The 7,358-nt window shown below is 39.9% G+C and overlaps 1 non-coding gene across 1 annotated transcript; it reads left to right on the top strand.

Moving 5' to 3' along the window:
- The first annotated feature begins 6,685 nt into the window (after positions 1-6,685).
- LOC111773335 (U1 spliceosomal RNA) lies at positions 6,686-6,848 on the top strand. The gene has a single exon (XR_002807719.1). It is a non-coding gene; the product is annotated as a U1 spliceosomal RNA (small nuclear RNA).
- Positions 6,849-7,358: the final 510 nt, after the last annotated feature.

The following is a 7,358-nucleotide window of genomic DNA, read 5'->3' as shown; positions in this document are numbered from 1 at the left end:
ATAATGTGTTTTGGCGTGGGCCTGTTTGGGCTTTTCTTGTTTGGAGCTCTCTGTGCTTCCTGTACTGGGATGTCTGTTTCCTTCCTTAGGTTAGGAAAATTTTCAGCTATTATTTCTTCAAATAGATTTTCTGTCCTTTGTCTCTCTCTTCTCCTTCTGAGACACCTATAATACAAATGTTAGTGCACTTGATATTGTCCCAGAGTTCCCTTAGACTGTTCTCATTCTGTCTAATTCTTTTTTCTGTTCAGCTTGCATGATTTCCTCTAGTCTTTCATCTAGCTCATTGATCTGTTCTTCTATGTCATCTACTCTGCTATTGAGTCTTAGTGAATTTTTCATTTCCAGTATTGTATTCTTCATTTCTGATTGGTTCTTTTTTATATTTTCCAATTATTTGTTGATGAGTTCACTGTGTTCATCAAGTTTTCTCCCAATATCTGTGAGCATCCTTATAAGTTTTTGTTTGAACTCTTTGTTGGGTAGGTTGTTTATTTCTGTTTCATTTAGTCCTTCTTCTGGGGTTTTGTCCTGTTCCCTTGTTTGGAATGTATTCCTTTGTCTCCTCATTATGCCTCTTTCTCTGTGCTTATATCTATGTATTAGGTGAGTCGGCTATGTCTCATGATCTTGGAGAAGTGGCCTTATGTAAGAGATGCCTTTTGAGGACCAACAGTTTGCTTCCTTCTCATCACCAGTCCAAATGATCCAGGAGTGACCCCTTTGTGGGCTACTTGTGTCCTCCTGCTGTGGCAGTGTTGCTCTTAATGTGGGTACCCAGGGAATCTAGTCTTTCCTTCCCTGGCCAGCTGTTTGTAAATCTGGCTTGGGGGACCTCAGCACCATTGGCTACAAGGTCTAACAGTACACTCCTGTTGCAGTTTTCCTGTTAATTGGGTAGGTATCCAGTGTAGCTGGTGGCTAGTCTCAGGGGCTTACAGTTGCTATAGGCCTCAGGCCTGCAAGGCTATTGTCAGTTCTCTTAGGAGTGCAGCTGAGTGGGGCTAGCCCTAGGTATGGGAGCACTCAATTGTTTCAGGCTTTGGAAGGTAGGGCTGATTCTTTTTATGGCTATTTGTGAAGCACAGGTCTTCTGCTGCTGATAAGCCTCACCCCCCACAGGACCACATACATCGTCAACACAGTCCTGGTCCATGCACACCTACCAACCCCCTGAAGCGTACTCCAATGCTGCACTGCAGGGGCCCCCACCTCTCCACCAGTGCTGCCCTCAATTCACCTGGTCCTCACACAGGCCCTGCCCCACAGAGGCAGACACACTCACCTGCCTGTAGAGGATAAAGGCACCCCATCAATGTAAGCCAACAAGTAGCCCGAGGGCTTGCTGTTGGGCAATGCTGGTCCCCTAGGGTGGACTGCCTTCCCTGGCTGAACTAGATTAAATCTGCACTCTAGTGGGTGTGGCAGACCACTGGGCTAACAGGCCAGGGGAAGAACTTGAATGGTGTCTGCCTGTCTGTGTCAGCAGGCCTGGACTAGGTGACAACATTGGCCACCATCAATGTCTCAGTCACCAGAGAGGTCTCTCCTCTCACCGAGATGTGCACCCAGAGCCTACCAGGTGGGTCTCTTTTCACCAAAGGACTGTTAGCCTCCTCCTGGTGATTTTAGGTTGCTGAGATAGCTGAGTTTTGTGTGGGTCCTTTACGACCAAGGGCTTTTCAGCTTTCATCTGATAGCTTTTCTGGGGGTATTCCCCACTGCAGTTAATAGCCAGCAAAGCCAGGTAGTAAGACCCTCATCTCAGTTGTGCTGAGTCTGAAGGATGCTTATAGCAGTATCGGGCCTCTGCTCAAGATCTCACTTCTCCAAGGAGGGCTGTATACCTTAGGGTGGTTCCTGCCTGGCCAGCTGAGAAATTCCAGTGATCCTGAAGGTGGCTTATTTTGTCTCCAGGAGGAATTTCTGCCTCTTCTGCCTTAGTCAGGACTGTCCCTTGTTGTGGGGCTTCTTTTTACCTAGTTTTCAGTTTTCTATCCAGGGTAATTTTTCCAAAAATAGTTGTAACCTGGTTGTGTTCATGGGAGGAGATGAGTTCAGAGTCTGCCTATGCTGCCATCTTGACGAGATCTCAAGGGATGAATTTTTAATGCATGCAACATTATGGATGAGCCTTGGAAATATTATGCTGAGGGAAAGAAGCCAGACACAGAAGAGCACATATTGTATGACTGAATTTTTATAAAAATCAAAAGCAGTTGAGTAGTTGCCTCAAAGCAGGGGTGGAGAAGGGATAGACTTCAAAGGGATATGAACCATCTTTTTGGTGTGATGGAAATCTTTTGTGTCTTGATTGTGGTAGTAGTCCCACAAGAACATACATCTTTCAAAATACATTGAATTGAGCAATGTGTTCAATTTAAATGAGTGACTTTATTGTACTTAAATTATTTCTCAATAACATTGATTAAAAAAATTCAGTACCCATGGGGCTGGGAGGGGCAACTTGTGAGATAGGTAAATTATTATAATTAACATTCCTGTTTTATGCATATGGAAACTAATTTCAAAAGGTCATGGTGCTTGCAAGTAAGTAGCAGAGTAGCAATTTGAAGTCTTATTTATCTCATCACCCTGAGATTCCCACCACCTTTGATCTTCCTAACACAGATGGTGGAAGTTGGAGGAATAGGGTTACTTGTATCTCAAGGTACAGGCTCTGGAATCATGCTGTCTTGCATTTGAGTCCTGGATTCACCATTTATAAATTGTGCGATAGTGAGCAAATCCTCTCAGCCCCAGCTTCCTTATCTGTAAAATGCCAATAATAATAATTTGCTTACCTCATGGGATGTTTATGAATATTAGATAGATAGTACAATGTATATAAAACACAATGTGATTCCTGGGATATAGTCCGATAAGTATTAGCTAGTGTGCTTCATTTTCTTCATTTGTAAAATGGATATAGTAGTACTACCTACTTGTAGCGGGTTAAATGGTGGCCTCCACAACATATGTCCCCGTCCTAATCCCTGGAACCTCTAAATGTTAATTTAATTTGGAAAAGGGTCTTTGGAGATGAAATTAAGCTAAAGATCTTGAGATGTTGAGATCTTCCTGGAATATGCAGGTGAGCCCTAAATCCAATGACAAATATCCTTCTAAGAGACACACAGAAGAGAGACAGACAGGAGAGGAGGAGCAATGTGACCATGCAGACAGAGATTGGTGTGATGCAGCTGACTAGTTAAGGGATGCCAACAGCCACCAGGAGCTGGAAGGGCCATAGAATGGATTCTCCCTAAAGGCCCCCAGGGGTAGTGCATCTTTGCTGAATTTGGGGCTTCTATCCTACAGAATTGTGAGAGAGTAAATTTCTGTTCTTTTAAGCTTCCAAGTTTGTGGTAATTTGTTACATCAGCACAAGGAAAGCAATACACTCCCTCACTGGATAATTGTAAGGCTTGTAGAAGTTCATGTATGCTAAGCTCTTCACAACTGTACAGAATGCTTTATATGAAGCTCAGTTACGTTGTGCTGGATGTTACTACTAGCTAAATTCTAACTCAGTTATAAATCTGTAGTCACATGACCTCTGTCTTAGAAGACATTGCGAAATGAAATAAAGAAAGCCCCCATGGTTAATTTCTTTAATCCAAACTTTAAGCTGATTTGTTTTGCTTTCATTTGTCTACAATAATTCCTCCAGGAAATCTACTGCTCTGTTGCTAATTTTAACTGTACTGGTTGTTAAGTTCTCTAGGATTCCAGAACAAAGGGCACTGTAGCAATTTGAGAATGTATTGTTCTCTGTTATATTCCAAAGGGATGTGTTAATGACAAGAGTTTTAAGCTAAACTCATAATTTCTAGGGTTTTGTTCTTTTAAATTTCCAATGTATCTGCTCTTCTAAAAGAATTGATTTTTTCCCCAAATCTGAATCTAATCCAACATAGTAATATTTTAGAAGTAGTCCATTTGAACCTTCACTCATACAGTATATCTGAGTGATAAAAGCAAGAATACTGTGCACTTAATATGCCATCTGTGAAATGGCAGAGCCAGATGACAATAGGTTTGTATTTTCCAGGATGCATACTGAGCATGACACTACTCTACATTGTTCTGTAAATAATTTAGGTTATCTTTATACAAACCGCCGTTTTACCCTGTCAGTTCAGAACTATGGCTTGCCGTTTTAGCTAACCATCAAATTAATTCATTAAAAAGAACAAGTTGTTTCACTGACTAATCTGACAATTCAGCCATGATGGCTGGACTGCAGGTGTAGATACACCTAGAGAAAAGCACTGGGATAAGCATCTGCTGCATTCCCCAGTCACGAAGCACCAATGTTCTGTTTGCATCCAATAAGCTCAGATCTGAGGAAGAAAGAAAGGAAGGGGGAGACAGAGAGCAAACCACAGGCCCTCCAAATTCCCGGGAGTCTAGGATTACGGTAAGAGAGAAAATCAATCAGGGTGTTTCTCTACTCCCTTATTAGAAAGGGACCACACAGAGTGAGCATCAGTAACAAAATACAACTGTGAAAACAAGATTTTGGCAGGAAAGAGAAGTGTGAGGAGGAAGGTGAGAAGGGCATATTTGGAAGTATTCCACCTCATTTTCCTGGGAATAGTTGGTGAGCCAGTAACATAAATCAAGAAAATGCTTAAAAGCACTTATTATCTTGGAAAATCATTTCTTACACATATATGAGGTCAGCCTGGTGATCTCTGAAAGAACAAGGGGACGTGTAGTTAATGTGCCTGAATTATCAAGAAATGAAATAACATGTTTACTTTCTTTTCCAAAAAAAGAAAAAACAGCCACTATTGAGCAATATATTTCAAAACCTATTTGAGTAAATAAAATTCCAGAACCTGTTTGTTCTTCCTTGAGTGCTTAAAAACTGAAGATATGAGAATAGAATTTCTGAATACATTACTAACCTTTATTTAGAAAACAAAGCTTGCTTTCTTTTATTTAAAAAAGGTAGCATTCTTCCAATACTGTAGAATTTTCCACATATCTATAAAAATGCAGGGTACTCGAGGTGGATGCTAAAATAGTTTGGAAATAATTTAGTTCTTATCAACTTATTCCAGTTATTCCTTTCATAATCATATTTGATACAGAATTCAGTGAAAGTAATGGGGGTGAATACCTACATAACATGGGCAAAATATTGCTTCTAAAGTGGTAAATGAAAACTTCTAAAATATCAGACTTCAGATGAAAGTCATGTCTATTAGAAAAGGTAAACATTAGTTTTGGAAGAACAAATGGAATGTTTCTTAACAGGTTTGGCAAGATGAGTGGAAAGTATTTCTCACACACATTTTTTTCCTGAACAAGGCGTAATTTGTGAAGGGATAAATTAGTGTAGAAAAAAACACATTGAGATAGATTGTAGGCAACAGTTTAACGAGTAAACCATCCACAGATTCCCAGAAACTCTTAGGCATTGAAAGGACTTGTCACTAAATATATGGTAGTGATTACCTTGAAAACCTCATTCAACTCAGAAACATACAGTTCATTATCCTTGATGTTATTTTTCTGAGTATTTTTGCATGTGTACAAAACTTGCCCAGAGCCTGGAGACTGTAATTTTCCTTCTATAAATACATGGATTATCAGTGTGTTTGGTTTTGTACAAGCGCTGGTAAGCAGCCATAATTCAGACAGACACATTTTTATGGTAGAAATTTCCAATTATTGAGCAGAATGAATTGATAATAAGAACTTAGACATTTATCATATGCCTAGCATTAGGCTGGAGAGAAATATTGAGGAATATGACATGGCTACTGTTCTCAAGAAGGTTACTCATTTCATTGATGAATTTAAAATAACACACAACAAAGAAGTAATAAGTATGTGTCATTTACAAGTGCCATAGGAGTTCAAAGAAAGGAGAATAGTTAAAGACAACACTTAGGAAAGGTTGAGATTATGCTGACATGAGAGGAGTATAGGACTTAAATATGTGATTTTCAAAGGAGGGAGAATATCAGCTTCTTTGAAGTGGAAGATGTTATTTGAAAAAATACATATTCTATATCACAACAGTTTCTTATTTTAAAAAAGATCAAAACCAATGATTTTGACTTTCATAGTTCAAATCAAGGAAAATAAAGTTTTACAAATCCCTCGCTAGTAGGATAAACAAAAACCATGATTCTTAATGGTGTAAGGGAATGAGACCCATATCAGAATCTCTGGGGGCAATAGAAATTTTGGTTTGCTGTGGTTGTGAAAAACTGGGAGCAAAGAGGGTGGGGATGTACATCAGGGGGAGATGAGGGGGGATGGAGAAGCAGCAGGAAAGACCTTGAAAAATGTGGACTAAATTGAAGCTACAGGAGTGGACAGGGGTGCTGGGTGGATAGGGAGACCATTCAAAGATAAAGTGCTATGCTAAAGTGATGGGACTTGACTTGATGGACAGCAAAGAGCCATCTTTGATTCTTAAGCATAGGCGTGTTAAAATGAGTGGAGTTTAGGAAAGGTAGCCTATCTGATATTGATCTACAAGGTGGAATAGAAAGATTAAGAAAGAAGAAAACTGAAGAAGATAGATGAGTTAGAAATATATTGGAAAATTTAGCTATGATGACCCAGAGTTGGGCATAAAGTGAGGTTCGCAGACTTTCTCCTAAGCCAAAGAAGAGGAAAAGCTACGACTTAAGGTCTGGAAAACTAAAAAGATGTATTGATTATTATCTGGCAGGGGAGATACCATGATCACCAGGTGGTTTTCCCAATGCGAGTCTTATCCACTGCAATCAGGAGGTACTAACCTCTGTGATTTCCCCAAATGTGGCAAACTCGACTGCATAATTTGTGGTAGTAGGGGACTGTGTTCACACTTTCCCCTAAAGAGAAAAAACCAAAAGGTTTGTTGTAACCATGCCCACACTCTGAAACTTCCTTCCTCAAAGTGCATGCAGGCATGCTCTTCTAACACAGTAGGAAGGGCAGTTAGTTGGAAAACACGGTCAACACTTTAGGGTGGAACCCAATTTCAAGGACTTAGTATATTTCACACCATGGTGTAATTTATCCCTCTGGGTTGGCATTCTCCTTGTTTTACTTTGGTAAAAATAGTACTAAACTACAAAAACAAGATTCAATTTCTTCTTCCAGTTGTGTATATGATGGTCAGGTAAACCTGAGAAGAGTTAAAAGTGTTTTTGCCCACGCGTATATGAAATGCAAGTCTCTTCATTTTTCATTTGGTGTGCCTCTTCCAGCATATGGCCTTCCTTGGCCGGTAGTTAAGTGAGAATCATACTTCAAAATCTCAAGTCAAATAGTATTGAATTGTCCCTTCCCACTTGTGGGTTCCCACTTTTTCTCTGCAGCTCTGAAAGTTGTCCAAAAATCTG

The sequence above is a fragment of the Equus caballus genome, chromosome 4 (genome assembly GCF_041296265.1).
Source record: "Equus caballus isolate H_3958 breed thoroughbred chromosome 4, TB-T2T, whole genome shotgun sequence".
Taxonomy (NCBI): domain Eukaryota; kingdom Metazoa; phylum Chordata; class Mammalia; order Perissodactyla; family Equidae; genus Equus; species Equus caballus.
Note: the sequence above shows the minus strand (reverse complement) of the source record. Positions and strands in the feature narration are given on the sequence as shown.